At 41.5% G+C, this 15294-nt stretch overlaps 17 non-coding genes across 17 annotated transcripts; all 17 read left to right on the top strand.

Annotated features, from left to right (window-relative positions):
• The first annotated feature begins 705 nt into the window (after nt 1-705).
• Nucleotides 706-777, top strand: TRNAW-CCA (transfer RNA tryptophan (anticodon CCA)). Its single transcript has one exon. It is a non-coding gene; the product is annotated as a tRNA-Trp (tRNA).
• A 484-nt stretch (nt 778-1261) lies between these two features.
• Nucleotides 1262-1333, top strand: TRNAW-CCA (transfer RNA tryptophan (anticodon CCA)). Its single transcript has one exon. It is a non-coding gene; the product is annotated as a tRNA-Trp (tRNA).
• A 1059-nt stretch (nt 1334-2392) lies between these two features.
• On the top strand, nt 2393-2464 carry TRNAW-CCA (transfer RNA tryptophan (anticodon CCA)). Its single transcript has one exon. It is a non-coding gene; the product is annotated as a tRNA-Trp (tRNA).
• A 484-nt stretch (nt 2465-2948) lies between these two features.
• Nucleotides 2949-3020, top strand: TRNAW-CCA (transfer RNA tryptophan (anticodon CCA)). The gene has a single exon. It is a non-coding gene; the product is annotated as a tRNA-Trp (tRNA).
• A 1059-nt stretch (nt 3021-4079) lies between these two features.
• TRNAW-CCA (transfer RNA tryptophan (anticodon CCA)) lies at nt 4080-4151 on the top strand. The gene has a single exon. It is a non-coding gene; the product is annotated as a tRNA-Trp (tRNA).
• A 1059-nt stretch (nt 4152-5210) lies between these two features.
• Nucleotides 5211-5282, top strand: TRNAW-CCA (transfer RNA tryptophan (anticodon CCA)). The gene has a single exon. It is a non-coding gene; the product is annotated as a tRNA-Trp (tRNA).
• Nucleotides 5283-5684: 402 nt separating this feature from the next.
• On the top strand, nt 5685-5756 carry TRNAW-CCA (transfer RNA tryptophan (anticodon CCA)). Its single transcript has one exon. It is a non-coding gene; the product is annotated as a tRNA-Trp (tRNA).
• Nucleotides 5757-6628: 872 nt separating this feature from the next.
• On the top strand, nt 6629-6700 carry TRNAW-CCA (transfer RNA tryptophan (anticodon CCA)). Its single transcript has one exon. It is a non-coding gene; the product is annotated as a tRNA-Trp (tRNA).
• A 479-nt stretch (nt 6701-7179) lies between these two features.
• Nucleotides 7180-7251, top strand: TRNAW-CCA (transfer RNA tryptophan (anticodon CCA)). Its single transcript has one exon. It is a non-coding gene; the product is annotated as a tRNA-Trp (tRNA).
• A 399-nt stretch (nt 7252-7650) lies between these two features.
• On the top strand, nt 7651-7722 carry TRNAW-CCA (transfer RNA tryptophan (anticodon CCA)). The gene has a single exon. It is a non-coding gene; the product is annotated as a tRNA-Trp (tRNA).
• A 1489-nt stretch (nt 7723-9211) lies between these two features.
• TRNAW-CCA (transfer RNA tryptophan (anticodon CCA)) lies at nt 9212-9283 on the top strand. Its single transcript has one exon. It is a non-coding gene; the product is annotated as a tRNA-Trp (tRNA).
• An 858-nt stretch (nt 9284-10141) lies between these two features.
• Nucleotides 10142-10213, top strand: TRNAW-CCA (transfer RNA tryptophan (anticodon CCA)). Its single transcript has one exon. It is a non-coding gene; the product is annotated as a tRNA-Trp (tRNA).
• Nucleotides 10214-10695: 482 nt separating this feature from the next.
• On the top strand, nt 10696-10767 carry TRNAW-CCA (transfer RNA tryptophan (anticodon CCA)). The gene has a single exon. It is a non-coding gene; the product is annotated as a tRNA-Trp (tRNA).
• Nucleotides 10768-11166: 399 nt separating this feature from the next.
• TRNAW-CCA (transfer RNA tryptophan (anticodon CCA)) lies at nt 11167-11238 on the top strand. Its single transcript has one exon. It is a non-coding gene; the product is annotated as a tRNA-Trp (tRNA).
• Nucleotides 11239-12727: 1489 nt separating this feature from the next.
• On the top strand, nt 12728-12799 carry TRNAW-CCA (transfer RNA tryptophan (anticodon CCA)). Its single transcript has one exon. It is a non-coding gene; the product is annotated as a tRNA-Trp (tRNA).
• A 402-nt stretch (nt 12800-13201) lies between these two features.
• On the top strand, nt 13202-13273 carry TRNAW-CCA (transfer RNA tryptophan (anticodon CCA)). Its single transcript has one exon. It is a non-coding gene; the product is annotated as a tRNA-Trp (tRNA).
• A 384-nt stretch (nt 13274-13657) lies between these two features.
• TRNAW-CCA (transfer RNA tryptophan (anticodon CCA)) lies at nt 13658-13729 on the top strand. Its single transcript has one exon. It is a non-coding gene; the product is annotated as a tRNA-Trp (tRNA).
• Nucleotides 13730-15294: the final 1565 nt, after the last annotated feature.

Here is a 15294-nt window from a genome sequence, read left to right as displayed (position 1 = left end):
GAGGAATGAAAGAAGGCTAAGAAGGTCAAGAGCAAGATAGGACTATTAGATAGGCAGTTGCCGATAGCCACAGTTTAGGGGGAGGAATGAAAGTAGGCTAAAAAGGTAACTTTTAGAGGTTGGTTGTTTCTTGGAAATGTTTTTATTGGAAGAAATAGCTGTCCATGGAAAAAAGCTGTCCATGGATATGTCTTTCTAGGATATGAAATCAAAGGTCCTGAATCAATGTGAGAGCTCATAATGCCCGTTGACTTCTTGGCGCAACGGTAGCGCGTCTAATTCCAGATCAGAAGGTTGCGTGTTCAAATCACGTCGGGGTCAGGAGTACATTTCCTCCATGCTTAAGCACAGAAACATTGCTCTTAACCAGTTCTCAGTCCTTCTTCAAGTAGGGTATCACTGGCCTACATGTCGATCTTTTACGAACATAAGCTTTATTAAGTTTCCTACTTCTGTCTTAGTCTTCTTTCTGAAATGTTTCTCAAGAGCAAGACAGGACTATCAGATAGGCAGTTGCCGATAGCCTCAGTTTAGGGGGAGGAATGAAAGAAGGCTAAAAAGGTAACTTTTAGAGGTTGGTTGTTTCTTGGAAATGTTTTTATTGGAACAAAAAGCTGTCCATGGAAAAAAGCTGTCCATGGAAATGTCTTTCTAGGATATGAAATCAAAGGTCCTGAATCAATGTGAGAGCTCACAGTGCAAGTTGACCTCGTGGCGCAACGGTAGCGCGTCTGACTCCAGATCAGAAGGTTGCGTGTTCAAATCATGTCGGGGTCAGAAGTCTTTTTTCCTCCTTGCTTAAGCACAGAAACATTGCTCTTAACCTGCTAATTTTAACCAGTTCTCAGTCCTTCATCAAGAAGGGTATAACTGGCCTTCGAGTAAAAATAAATTTTACGAACATAAGCTTTCCTAAGTTTCCTACTTCTGTCTTAGTCTTCTTTCTGAAATGTTTCTCAAGAGCAAGACAGGACTATCAGATAGGCAGTTGCCGATAGCCTCAGATTAGGGGGAGGAATGAAACAAGGCTAAGAAGGTCAAGAGCAAGACAGGACTATTAGATAGGCAGTTGCCTATAGCCTCAGTTTAGGGGGAGGAATGAAAGTAGGCTAAAAAGGTAACTTTTAGAGGTTGGTTGTTTCTTGGAAATGTTTTTATTGGAAGAAATAGCTGTCCATGGAAAAAAGCTGTCCATGGAAATGTCTTTCTAGGATATGAAATCAAAGGTCCTGAATCAATGTGAGAGCTCATAGTGCCAGTTGACCTCGTGGCGCAACGGTAGCGCGTCTGACTCCAGATCAGAAGGTTGCGTGTTCAAATCACGTAGGGGTCAGAAGTCTTTTTCCTCCTTGCTTAAGCACAGAAACATTGCTCTTAACCTGCTAATTTTAACCAGTTCTCAGTCCTTCTTTAAGAAGGGTATCACTGGCCTTCATGTCAATTTTTTCCGAATATAAGCTTTCCTAAGTTTCCTACTTCTGTCTCAGTCTTCTTTCTGAAATGTTTCTCAAGAGCAAGACAGGACTATCAGATAGGCAGTTGCCGATAGCCTCAGTTTAGGGGGAGAAATTAAAGAAGGCTAAAAAGGTAACTTTTAAAGGTTGGTTGTTTCTTGGAAATGTTTTTATTGGAACAAAAAGCTGTCCATGGAAAAAAGCTGTCCATGGAAATGTCTTTCTAGGATATGAAATCATGGGTCCTGAATCAATGTGAGAGCTCACAGTGCCAGTTGACCTCGTGGCGCAACGGTAGCACGTCTGACTCCAGATCAGAAGGTTGTGTGGTAAAAAAGGTAACTTTTAGAGGTTGGTTGTTTCTTGGAAATGTTTTTATTGGAAGAAATAGCTGTCCATGGAAAAAAGTTGTCCATGGATATGTCTTTCTAGGATATGAAATCAAAGGTCCTGAATCAATGTGAGAGCTCATAGTGCCAGTTGACCTCTTGGCGCAACGGTAGCGCGTCTAATTCCAGATCAGAAGGTTGCGTGTTCAAATCACATCGGGGTCAGGAGTGCATTTCCTCCTTGCTTAAGCACAGTAACATTGCTCTTAACAAGTTCTCAGTCCTTCTTCAAGTAGGATATCACTGGCCTACATGTCAATCTTTTACGAACATAAGCTTTATTAAGTTTCCTACTTCTGTCTTAGTCTTCTTTCTGAAATGTTTCTCAAGAGCAAGACAGGACTATCAGATAGGCAGTTGCCGATAGCCTCAGTTTAGGGGGAGGAATGAAAGAAGGCTAAAAAGGTAACTTTTAGAGGTTGGTTGTTTCTTGGAAATGTTTTTATTGGAACAAAAAGCTGTCCATGGAAAAAAGCTGTCCATGGAAATGTCTTTCTAGGATATGAAATCAAAGGTCCTGAATCAATGTGAGAGCTCATAGTGCCAGTTGACCTCGTGGCGCAACGGTAGCGTGTCTGACTCCAGATCAGAAGGTTGCGTGTTCAAATCATGTCGGGGTCAGAAGTCTTTTTTCCTCCTTGCTTAAGCACAGAAACATTGCTCTTAACCTGCTAATTTTAACCAGTTCTCAGTCCTTCATCAAGAAGGGTATAACTGGCCTTCGAGTAAAAATAAATTTTACGAACATAAGCTTTCCTAAGTTTCCTACTTCTGTCTTAGTCTTCTTTCTGAAATGTTTCTCAAGAGCAAGACAGGACTATCAGATAGGCAGTTGCCGATAGCCTCAGATTAGGGGGAGGAATGAAACAAGGCTAAGAAGGTCAAGAGCAAGACAGGACTATTAGATAGGCAGTTGCCTATAGCCTCAGTTTAGGGGGAGGAATGAAAGTAGGCTAAAAAGGTAACTTTTAGAGGTTGGTTGTTTCTTGGAAATGTTTTTATTGGAAGAAATAGCTGTCCATGGAAAAAAGCTGTCCATGGAAATGTCTTTCTAGGATATGAAATCAAAGGTCCTGAATCAATGTGAGAGCTCATAGTGCCAGTTGACCTCGTGGCGCAACGGTAGCGCGTCTGACTCCAGATCAGAAGGTTGCGTGTTCAAATCACGTAGGGGTCAGAAGTCTTTTTCCTCCTTGCTTAAGCACAGAAACATTGCTCTTAACCTGCTAATTTTAACCAGTTCTCAGTCCTTCTTTAAGAAGGGTATCACTGGCCTTCATGTCAATTTTTTCCGAATATAAGCTTTCCTAAGTTTCCTACTTCTGTCTCAGTCTTCTTTCTGAAATGTTTCTCAAGAGCAAGACAGGACTATCAGATAGGCAGTTGCCGATAGCCTCAGTTTAGGGGGAGAAATTAAAGAAGGCTAAAAAGGTAACTTTTAAAGGTTGGTTGTTTCTTGGAAATGTTTTTATTGGAACAAAAAGCTGTCCATGGAAAAAAGCTGTCCATGGAAATGTCTTTCTAGGATATGAAATCATGGGTCCTGAATCAATGTGAGAGCTCACAGTGCCAGTTGACCTCGTGGCGCAACGGTAGCACGTCTGACTCCAGATCAGAAGGTTGTGTGGTAAAAAAGGTAACTTTTAGAGGTTGGTTGTTTCTTGGAAATGTTTTTATTGGAAGAAATAGCTGTCCATGGAAAAAAGTTGTCCATGGATATGTCTTTCTAGGATATGAAATCAAAGGTCCTGAATCAATGTGAGAGCTCATAGTGCCAGTTGACCTCTTGGCGCAACGGTAGCGCGTCTAATTCCAGATCAGAAGGTTGCGTGTTCAAATCACATCGGGGTCAGGAGTGCATTTCCTCCTTGCTTAAGCACAGTAACATTGCTCTTAACAAGTTCTCAGTCCTTCTTCAAGTAGGATATCACTGGCCTACATGTCAATCTTTTACGAACATAAGCTTTATTAAGTTTCCTACTTCTGTCTTAGTCTTCTTTCTGAAATGTTTCTCAAGAGCAAGACAGGACTATCAGATAGGCAGTTGCCGATAGCCTCAGTTTAGGGGGAGGAATGAAAGAAGGCTAAAAAGGTAACTTTTAGAGGTTGGTTGTTTCTTGGAAATGTTTTTATTGGAACAAATAGCTGTCCATGGAAAAAAGCTGTCCATGGAAATGTCTTTCTAGGATATGAAATCAAAGGTCCTGAATCAATGTGAGAGCTCATAGTGCCAGTTGACCTCGTGGCGCAACGGTAGCGCGTCTGACTCCAGATCAGAAGGTTGCGTGTTCAAATCACGTAGGGGTCAGAAGTCTTTTTCCTCCTTGCTTAAGCACAGAAACATTGCTCTTAACCTGCTAATTTTAACCAGTTCTCAGTCCTTCTTTAAGAAGGGTATCACTGGCCCTCATGTCAATTTTTTCCGAATATAAGCTTTCCTAAGTTTCCTACTTCTGTCTCAGTCTTCTTTCTGAAATGTTTCTCAAGAGCAAGACAGGACTATCAGATAGGCAGTTGCCGATAGCCTCAGTTTAGGGGGAGAAATTAAAGAAGGCTAAAAAGGTAACTTTTAAAGGTTGGTTGTTTCTTGGAAATGTTTTTATTGGAACAAAAAGCTGTCCATGGAAAAAAGCTGTCCATGGAAATGTCTTTCTAGGATATGAAATCATGGGTCCTGAATCAATGTGAGAGCTCACAGTGCCAGTTGACCTCGTGGCGCAACGGTAGCACGTCTGACTCCAGATCAGAAGGTTGTGTGGTAAAAAAGGTAACTTTTAGAGGTTGGTTGTTTCTTGGAAATGTTTTTATTGGAAGAAATAGCTGTCCATGGAAAAAAGTTGTCCATGGATATGTCTTTCTAGGATATGAAATCAAAGGTCCTGAATCAATGTGAGAGCTCATAGTGCCAGTTGACCTCTTGGCGCAACGGTAGCGCGTCTAATTCCAGATCAGAAGGTTGCGTGTTCAAATCACATCGGGGTCAGGAGTGCATTTCCTCCTTGCTTAAGCACAGAAACATTGCTCTTAACCAGTTCTCAGTCCTTCTTCAAATAGGGTATCACTGGCCTTCATGTCAATCTTTTACGAACATAAGCTTTATTAAGTTTCCTACTTCTGTCTTAGTCTTCTTTCTGAAATGTTTCTCAAGAGCAAGACAGGACTATCAGATAGGCAGTTGCCGATAGCCTCAGTTTAGGGGGAGGAATGAAAGAAGGCTAAAAAGGTAACTTTTAGAGGTTGGTTGTTTCTTGGAAATGTTTTTATTGGAACAAATAGCTGTCCATGGAAAAAAGCTGTCCATGGAAATGTCTTTCTAGGATATGAAATCAAAGGTCCTGAATCAATGTGAGAGCTCACAGTGCAAGTTGACCTCGTGGCGCAACGGTAGCGCGTCTGACTCCAGATCAGAAGGTTGCGTGTTCAAATCACGTCGGGGTCAGAAGTCTTTTTCCTCCTTGCTTAAGCACAGAAACATTGCTCTTAACCTGCTAATTTTAACCAGTTCTCAGTCCTTCTTCAAGAAGGGCATAACTGGCCTTCATGTAAAAATAAATTTTACGAACATAAGCTTTCCTAAGTTTCCTACTTCTGTCTTAGTCTTCTTTCTGAAATGTTTCTCAAGAGCAAGAAAGGACTATCAGATAGGCAGTTACCGATAGCCTCAGTTTAGGGGGAGGAATGAAAGAAGGCTAAAAAGGTAACTTTTAGAGGTTGGTTGTTTCTTGGAAATGTTTTTATTGGAACAAATAGCTGTCCATGGAAAAAAGCTGTCCATGGAAATGTCTTTCTAGGATATGAAATCAAAGGTCCTGAATCAATGTGAGAGCTCACAGTGCAAGTTGACCTCGTGGCGCAACGGTAGCGCGTCTGACTCCAGATCAGAAGGTTGCGTGTTCAAATCACGTCGGGGTCAGAAGTCTTTTTCCTCCTTGCTTAAGCACAGAAACATTGCTCTTAACCTGCTAATTTTAACCAGTTCTCAGTCCTTCTTCAAGAAGGGCATAACTGGCCTTCATGTAAAAATAAATTTTACGAACATAAGCTTTCCTAAGTTTCCTACTTCTGTCTTAGTCTTCTTTCTGAAATGTTTCTCAAGAGCAAGAAAGGACTATCAGATAGGCAGTTACCGATAGCCTCAGTTTAGGGGGAGGAATGAAAGAAGGCTAAAAAGGTAACTTTTAGAGGTTGGTTGTTTCTTGGAAATGTTTTTATTGGAACAAATAGCTGTCCATGGAAAAAAGCTGTCCATGGAAATGTCTTTCCAGGATATGAAATCAAAGGTCCTGAATCAATGTGAGAGCTCACAGTGCAAGTTGACCTCGTGGCGCAACAGTAGCGCGTCTGACTCCAGATCAGAAGGTTGCGTGTTCAAATCACTTTGGGGTCAGAAGTCTTTTTCCTCCTTGCTTAAGTACAGAAACATTGCTCTTAACCTGCTAATTTTAACCAGTTCTCAGTCCTTCTTCAAGAAGGGTATCACTGGCCTTCATGTCAATTTTTTCCGAATATAAGCTTTCCTAAGTTTCCTACTTCTGTCTCAGTCTTCTTTCTGAAATGTTTCTCAAGAGCAAGACAGGACTATCAGATAGGCAGTTGCCAATAGCCTCAGTTTAGGGGGAGGAATGAAAGAAGGCTAAAAAGGTAACTTTTAAAGGTTGGTTGTTTCTTGGAAATGTTTTTATTGGAACAAAAAGCTGTCCATGGAAAAAAGCTGTCCATGGAAATGTCTTTCTAGGATATGAAATCATGGGTCCTGAATCAATGTGAGAGCTCACAGTGCAAGTTGACCTCGTGGCGCAACGGTAGCGCGTCTGACTCCAGATCAGAAGGTTGCGTGTTCAAATCATGTCGGGGTCAGAAGTCTTTTTCCTCCTTGCTTAAGTACAGAAACATTGCTCTTAACCTGCTAATTTTAACCAGTTCTCAGTCCTTCTTCAAGAAGGGTATCACTGGCCTTCATGTCAATTTTTTCCGAATATAAGCTTTCCTAAGTTTCCTACTTCTGTCTCAGTCTTCTTTCTGAAATGTTTCTCAAGAGCAAGACAGGACTATCAGATAGGCAGTTGCCAATAGCCTCAGTTTAGGGGGAAGAATGAAAGAAGGCTAAGAAGGTCAAGAGCAAGACAGGACTATTAGATAGGCAGTTGCCGATAGCCTCAGTTTAGGGGGAGGAATGAAAGTAGGCTAAAAAGGTAACTTTTAGAGGTTGGTTGTTTCTTGGAAATGTTTTTATTGGAAGAAATAGCTGTCCATGGAAAAAAGCTGTCCATGGATATGTCTTTCTAGGATATGAAATCAAATGTCCTGAATCAATGTGAGAGCTCACAGTGCAAGTTGACCTCGTGGCGCAACGGTAGCGCGTCTGACTCCAGATCAGAAGGTTGTGTGTTCAAATCATGTCGGGGTCAGAAGTCTTTTTTCCTCCTTGCATAAGCACAGAAACATTGCTCTTAACCTGCTAATTTTAACCAGTTCTCAGTCCTTCTTTAAGAAGGGTATCACTGGCCTTCATGTCAATTTTTTCCGAATATAAGCTTTCCTAAGTTTCCTACTTCTGTCTCAGTCTTCTTTCTGAAATGTTTCTCAAGAGCAAGACAGGACTATCAGATAGGCAGTTGCCGATAGCCTCAGTTTAGGGGGAGAAATTAAAGAAGGCTAAAAAGGTAACTTTTAAAGGTTGGTTGTTTCTTGGAAATGTTTTTATTGGAACAAAAAGCTGTCCATGGAAAAAAGCTGTCCATGGAAATGTCTTTCTAGGATATGAAATCATGGGTCCTGAATCAATGTGAGAGCTCACAGTGCAAGTTGACCTCGTGGCGCAACGGTAGCGCGTCTTACTCCAGATCAGAAGGTTGCGTGTTCTAATCACGTCGGGGTCAGAAGTCTTTTTTCCTCCTTGCTTAAGCACAGAAACATTGCTCTTAACCTGCTAATTTTAACCAGTTCTCAGTCCTTCTTCAAGAAGGGTATAACTGGCCTTCATGTAAAAATAAATTTTACGAACATAAGCTTTCCTAAGTTTCCTACTTCTGTCTTAGTCTTCTTTCTGAAATGTTTCTCAAGAGCAAGACAGGACTATCAGATAGGCAGTTGCCGATAGCCTCAGTTTAGGGGGAGGAATGAAAGAAGGCTAAGAAGGTCAAGAGCAAGATAGGACTATTAGATATGCAGTTGCCGATAGCCACAGTTTAGGGGGAGGAATGAAAGTAGGCTAAAAAGGTAACTTTTAGAGGTTGGTTGTTTCTTGGAAATGTTTTTATTGGAAGAAATAGCTGTCCATGGAAAAAAGCTGTCCATGGACATGTCTTTCTGGGATATGAAATCAAAGGTCCTGAATCAATGTGAGAGCTCATCGTGCCAGTTGACCTCTTGGCGCAACGGTAGCGCATCTAGTTCCAGATCAGAAGTTTGCGTGTTCAAATCACGTTGGGGTCAGGAGTCCATTTCCTCCTTGCTTAAGCACAGAAACATTGCTCTTAACCTGCTAATTTTAACCAGTTCTCAGTCCTAGACAGTTGCCGATAGCCTCAGTTTAGGGGGAGAAATGAAAGAAGGCTAAAAAGGTAACTTTTAGAGGTTGGTTGTTTCTTGGAAATATTTTTATTGGAACAAAAAGCTGTCCATTGAAAATAGCTGTCCATGGAAATGTCTTTCTAGGATATGAAATCATGGGTCCTGAATCAATGTGAGAGCTCACAGTGCCAGTTGACCTCGTGGCGCAACGGTAGCACGTCTGACTCCAGATCAGAAGGTTGTGTGGTAAAAAAAGTAACTTTTAGAGGTTGGTTGTTTCTTGGAAATGTTTTTATTGGAAGAAATAGCTGTCCATGGAAAAAAGCTGTCCATGGATATGTCTTTCTAGGATATGAAATCAAAGGTCCTGAATCAATGTGAGAGCTCATAGTGCCAGTTGACCTTTTGACGCAACGGTAGCGCGTCTAATTCCAGATCAGAAGGTTGCGTGTTCAAATCACGTCGGGGTCAGGAGTGCATTTCCTCCTTGCTTAAGCACAGAAACATTGCTCTTAACAAGTTCTCAGTCCTTCTTCAAGTAGGGTATCACTGGCCTACATGTCAATCTTTTACGAACATAAGCTTTATTAAGTTTCCTACTTCTGTCTTAGTCTTCCTTCTGAAATGTTTCTCAAGAGCAAGACAGGACTATCAGATAGGCAGTTGCCGATAGCCTCAGTTTAGGGGGAGGAATGAAAGAAGGCTAAAAAGGTAACTTTTAGAGGTTGGTTGTTTCTTGGAAATGTTTTTATTGGAACAAATAGCTGTCCATGGAAAAAAGCTGTCCATGGAAATGTCTTTCTAGGATATGAAATCAAAGGTCCTGAATCAATGTGAGAGCTCACAGTGCAAGTTGACCTCGTGGCGCAACGGTAGCGCGTCTGACTCCAGATCAGAAGGTTGCGTGTTCAAATCACGTCGGGGTCAGAAGTCTTTTTCCTCCTTGCTTAAGCACAGAAACATTGCTCTTAACCTGCTAATTTTAACCAGTTCTCAGTCCTTCTTCAAGAAGGGCATAACTGGCCTTCATGTAAAAATAAATTTTACGAACATAAGCTTTCCTAAGTTTCCTACTTCTGTCTTAGTCTTCTTTCTGAAATGTTTCTCAAGAGCAAGACAGGACTATCAGATAGGCAGTTGCCGATAGCCTCAGTTTAGGGGGAGGAATGAAAGAAGGCTAAAAAGGTAACTTTTAGAGGTTGGATGTTTCTTGGAAATGTTTTTATTGGAACAAATAGCTGTCCATGGAAAAAAGCTGTCCATGGAAATGTCTTTCTAGGATATGAAATCAAAGGTCCTGAATCAATGTGAGAGCTCATACTGCCAGTTGACCTCTTGGCGCAACGGTAGCGCGTCTAATTCCAGATCAGAAGGTTGCGTGTTCAAATCACGTCGGGGTCAGGAGTGCATTTCCTCCTTGCTTAAGCACAGAAACATTGCTCTTAACCAGTTCTCAGTCCTTCTTCAAATAGGGTATCACTGGCCTTCATGTCAATCTTTTACGAACATAAGCTTCATTAAGTTTCCTACTTCTGTCTTAGTCTTCTTTCTGAAATGTTTCTCAAGAGCAAGACAGGACTATCAGATAGGCAGTTGCCGATAGCCTCAGTTTAGGGGGAGGAATGAAAGAAGGCTAAAAAGGTAACTTTTAGAGGTTGGTTGTTTCTTGGAAATGTTTTTATTGGAACAAATAGCTGTCCATGGAAAAAAGCTGTCCATGGAAATGTCTTTCCAGGGTATGAAATCAAAGGTCCTGAATCAATGTGAGAGGTCACAGTGCAAGTTGACCTCGTGGCGCAACGGTAGCGCGTCTGACTCCAGATCAGAAGGTTGCGTGTTCAAATCACGTCGGGGTCAGAAGTCTTTTTCCTCCTTGCTTAAGTACAGAAACATTGCTCTTAACCTGCTAATTTTAACCAGTTCTCAGTCCTTCTTCAAGAAGGGTATAACTGGCCTTCATGTAAAAAAAAATTTACGAACATAAGCTTTCCTAAGTTTCCTACTTCTGTCTTAGTCTTCTTTCTGAAATGTTTCTCAAGAGCAAGACAGGACTATCAGATAGGCAGTTGCCAATAGCCTCAGTTTAGGGGGAGGAATGAAAGAAGGCTAAGAAGGTCAAGAGCAAGACAGGACTATTAGATAGGCAGTTGCCGATAGCCTCAGTTTAGGGGGAGGAATGAAAGTAGGCTAAAAAGGTAACTTTTAGAGGTTGGTTGTTTCTTGGAAATGTTTTTATTGGAAGAAATAGCTGTCCATGGAAAAAAGCTGTCCATGGAAATGTCTTTCTAGGATATGAAATCATGGGTCCTGAATCAATGTGAGAGCTCACAGTGCAAGTTGACCTCGTGGCGCAACGGTAGCGCGTCTGACTCCAGATCAGAAGGTTGTGTGTTCAAATCATGTCGGGGTCAGAAGTCTTTTTTCCTCCTTGCTTAAGCACAGAAACATTGCTCTTAACCTGCTAATTTTAACCAGTTCTCAGTCCTTCTTTAAGAAGGGTATCACTGGCCTTCATGTCAATTTTTTCCGAATATAAGCTTTCCTAAGTTTCCTACTTCTGTCTCAGTCTTCTTTCTGAAATGTTTCTCAAGAGCAAGACAGGACTATCAGATAGGCAGTTGCCGATAGCCTCAGTTTAGGGGGAGAAATTAAAGAAGGCTAAAAAGGTAACTTTTAAAGGTTGGTTGTTTCTTGGAAATGTTTTTATTGGAACAAAAAGCTGTCCATGGAAAAAAGCTGTCCATGGAAATGTCTTTCTAGGATATGAAATCATGGGTCCTGAATCAATGTGAGAGCTCACAGTGCAAGTTGACCTCGTGGCGCAACGGTAGCGCGTCTTACTCCAGATCAGAAGGTTGCGTGTTCTAATCACGTCGGGGTCAGAAGTCTTTTTTCCTCCTTGCTTAAGCACAGAAACATTGCTCTTAACCTGCTAATTTTAACCAGTTCTCAGTCCTTCTTCAAGAAGGGTATAACTGGCCTTCATGTAAAAATTAATTTTACGAACATAAGCTTTCCTAAGTTTCCTACTTCTGTCTTAGTCTTCTTTCTGAAATGTTTCTCAAGAGCAAGACAGGACTATCAGATAGGCAGTTGCCGATAGCCTCAGTTTAGGGGGAGGAATGAAAGAAGGCTAAGAAGGTCAAGAGCAAGATAGGACTATTAGATATGCAGTTGCCGATAGCCACAGTTTAGGGGGAGGAATGAAAGTAGGCTAAAAAGGTAACTTTTAGAGGTTGGTTGTTTCTTGGAAATGTTTTTATTGGAAGAAATAGCTGTCCATGGAAAAAAGCTGTCCATGGACATGTCTTTCTGGGATATGAAATCAAAGGTCCTGAATCAATGTGAGAGCTCATCGTGCCAGTTGACCTCTTGGCGCAACGGTAGCGCATCTAGTTCCAGATCAGAAGTTTGCGTGTTCAAATCACGTTGGGGTCAGGAGTCCATTTCCTCCTTGCTTAAGCACAGAAACATTGCTCTTAACCTGCTAATTTTAACCAGTTCTCAGTCCTAGACAGTTGCCGATAGCCTCAGTTTAGGGGGAGAAATGAAAGAAGGCTAAAAAGGTAACTTTTAGAGGTTGGTTGTTTCTTGGAAATATTTTTATTGGAACAAAAAGCTGTCCATTGAAAATAGCTGTCCATGGAAATGTCTTTCTAGGATATTAAATCATGGGTCCTGAATCAATGTGAGAGCTCACAGTGCCAGTTGACCTCGTGGCGCAACGGTAGCACGTCTGACTCCAGATCAGAAGGTTGTGTGGTAAAAAAGGTAACTTTTAGAGGTTGGTTGTTTCTTGGAAATGTTTTTATTGGAAGAAATAGCTGTCCATGGAAAAAAGCTGTCCATGGATATGTCTTTCTAGGATATGAAATCAAAGGTCCTGAATCAATGTGAGAGCTCATAGTGCCAGTTGACCTTTTGGCGCAACGGTAGCGCGTCTAATTCCAGATCAGAAGGTTGCGTGTTCAAATCACGTCGGGGTCAGGAGTGCATTTCCTCCTTGCTTAAGCACAGAAACATTGCTCTTAACAAGTTCTCAGTCCTTCTTCAAGTAGGGTATCACTGGCCTACATGTCAATCTTTTACGAACATAAGCTTTATTAAGTTTCCTACTTCTGTCTTAGTCTTCCTTCTGAAATGTTTCTCAAGAGCAAGACAGGACTATCAGATAGGCAGTTGCCGATAGCCTCAGTTTAGGGGGAGGAATGAAAGAAGGCTAAAAAGGTAACTTTTAGAGGTTGGTTGTTTCTTGGAAATGTTTTTATTGGAACAAATAGCTGTCCATGGAAAAAAGCTGTCCATGGAAATGTCTTTCTAGGATATGAAATCAAAGGTCCTGAATCAATGTGAGAGCTCACAGTGCAAGTTGACCTCGTGGCGCAACGGTAGCGCGTCTGACTCCAGATCAGAAGGTTGCGTGTTCAAATCACGTCGGGGTCAGAAGTCTTTTTCCTCCTTGCTTAAGCACAGAAACATTGCTCTTAACCTGCTAATTTTAACCAGTTCTCAGTCCTTCTTCAAGAAGGGCATAACTGGCCTTCATGTAAAAATAAATTTTACGAACATAAGCTTTCCTAAGTTTCCTACTTCTATCTTAGTCTTCTTTCTGAAATGTTTCTCAAGAGCAAGACAGGACTATCAGATAGGCAGTTGCCGATAGCCTCAGTTTAGGGGGAGGAATGAAAGAAGGCTAAAAAGGTAACTTTTAGAGGTTGGATGTTTCTTGGAAATGTTTTTATTGGAACAAATAGCTGTCCATGGAAAAAAGCTGTCCATGGAAATGTCTTTCTAGGATATGAAATCAAAGGTCCTGAATCAATGTGAGAGCTCATAGTGCCAGTTGACCTCTTGGCGCAATGGTAGCGCGTCTAATTCCAGATCAGAAGGTTGCGTGTTCAAATCACGTCGGGGTCAGGAGTGCATTTCCTCCTTGCTTAAGCACAGAAACATTGCTCTTAACCAGTTCTCAGTCCTTCTTCAAGTAGGGTATCACTGGCCTACATGTCAATCTTTTACGAACATAAGCTTTATTAAGTTTCCTACTTCTGTCTTAGTCTTCTTTCTGAAATGTTTCTCAAGAGCAAGACAGGACTATCAGATAGGCAGTTGCCGATAGCCTCAGTTTAGGGGGAGGAATGAAAGAAGGCTAAAAAGGTAACTTTTAGAGGTTGGTTGTTTCTTGGAAATGTTTTTATTGGAACAAATAGCTGTCCATGGAAAAAAGCTGTCCATGGAAATGTCTTTCTAGGATATGAAATCAAAGGTCCTGAATCAATGTGAGAGCTCACAGTGCAAGTTGACCTCGTGGCGCAACGGTAGCGCGTCTGACTCCAGATCAGAAGGTTGCGTGTTCAAATCACGTCGGGGTCAGAAGTCTTTTTCCTCCTTGCTTAAGCACAGAAACATTGCTCTTAACCTGCTAATTTTAACCAGTTCTCAGTCCTTCTTCAAGAAGGGCATAACTGGCCTTCATGTAAAAATAAATTTTACGAACATAAGCTTTCCTAAGTTTCCTACTTCTGTCTTAGTCTTCTTTCTGAAATGTTTCTCAAGAGCAAGACAGGACTATCAGATAGGCAGTTGCCGATAGCCTCAATTTAGGGGGAGGAATGAAAAAAGGCTAAAAAGGTAACTTTTAGAGGTTGGTTGTTTCTTCGAAATGTTTTTATTGGAACAAATAGCTGTCCATGGAAAAAAGCTGTCCATGGAAATGTCTTTCTAGGATATGAAAGACAGGACTATCAGATAGCGCGTCTGACTCCAGATCAGAAGGTTGCGTGTTCAAATCCCGTCGGGGTCAGAAGTCTTTTTTCCTCCTTGGTTAAGCACAGAAACATTGCTCTTAACCTGCTAATTTTAACCAGTTCTCAGTCCTTCTTCAAGAAGGGTATAACTGGCCTTCATGTAAAAAAAATTTTACGAACATAAGCTTTCCTAAGTTTCCTACTTCTGTCTTAGTCTTCTTTCTGAAATGTTTCTCAAGAGCAAGACAGGACTATCAGATAGGCAGTTGCCGATAGCCTCAGTTTAGGGGGAGGAATGAAAGAAGGCTAAGAAGGTCAAGAGCAAGACAGGACTATTAGATAGGCAGTTGCCGATAGCCTCAGTTTAGGGGGAGGAATGAAAGTAGGCTAAAAAGGTAACTTTTAGAGGTTGGTTGTTTCTTGGAAATGTTTTTATTGGAAGAAATAGCTGTCCATGGAAAAAAGCTGTCCATGGACATGTCTTTCTGGGATATGAAATCAAAGGTCCTGAATCAATGTGAGAGCTCATCGTGGCAGTTGACCTCTTGGCGCAACGGTAGCGCATCTAGTTCCAGATCAGAAGTTTGCGTGATCAAATCACGTTGGGGTCAGGAGTGCATTTCCTCCTTGCTTAAGCACAGAAACATTGCTCTTAACCTGCTAATTTTAACCAGTTCTCAGTCCTAGGCAGTTGCCGATAGCCTCAGTTTAGGGGGAGAAATGAAAAAAGGCTAAAAAGGTAACTTTTAGAGGTTGGTTGTTTCTTGGAAATATTTTTATTGGAACAAAAAGCTGTCCATTGAAAATAGCTGTCCATGGAAATGTCTTTCTAGGATATGAAATCATGGGTCCTGAATCAATGTGAGAGCTCACAGTGCCAGTTGACCTCGTGGCGCAACGGTAGCACGTCTGACTCCAGATCAGAAGGTTGTGTGGTAAAAAAGGTAACTTTTAGAGGTTGGTTGTTTCTTGGAAATGTTTTTATTGGAAGAAATAGCTGTCCATGGAAAAAAGCTGTCCATGGATATGTCTTTCTAGGATATGAAATCAAAGGTCCTGAATCAATGTGAGAGCTCATAGTGCCAGTTGACCTCTTGGCGCAACGGTAGCGCGTCTAATTCCAGATCAGAAGGTTGCGTGTTCAAATCACGTCGGGGTCAGGAGTGCATTTCCTCCTTGCTTAAGCACAGA

This window comes from Hyla sarda, unplaced genomic scaffold (assembly GCF_029499605.1).
Source record: "Hyla sarda isolate aHylSar1 unplaced genomic scaffold, aHylSar1.hap1 scaffold_205, whole genome shotgun sequence".
Classification (NCBI taxonomy): domain Eukaryota; kingdom Metazoa; phylum Chordata; class Amphibia; order Anura; family Hylidae; genus Hyla; species Hyla sarda.
The sequence above is the reverse complement of the archived record's forward strand: the minus strand, read 5'-3'. Positions and strand labels throughout refer to the sequence as shown.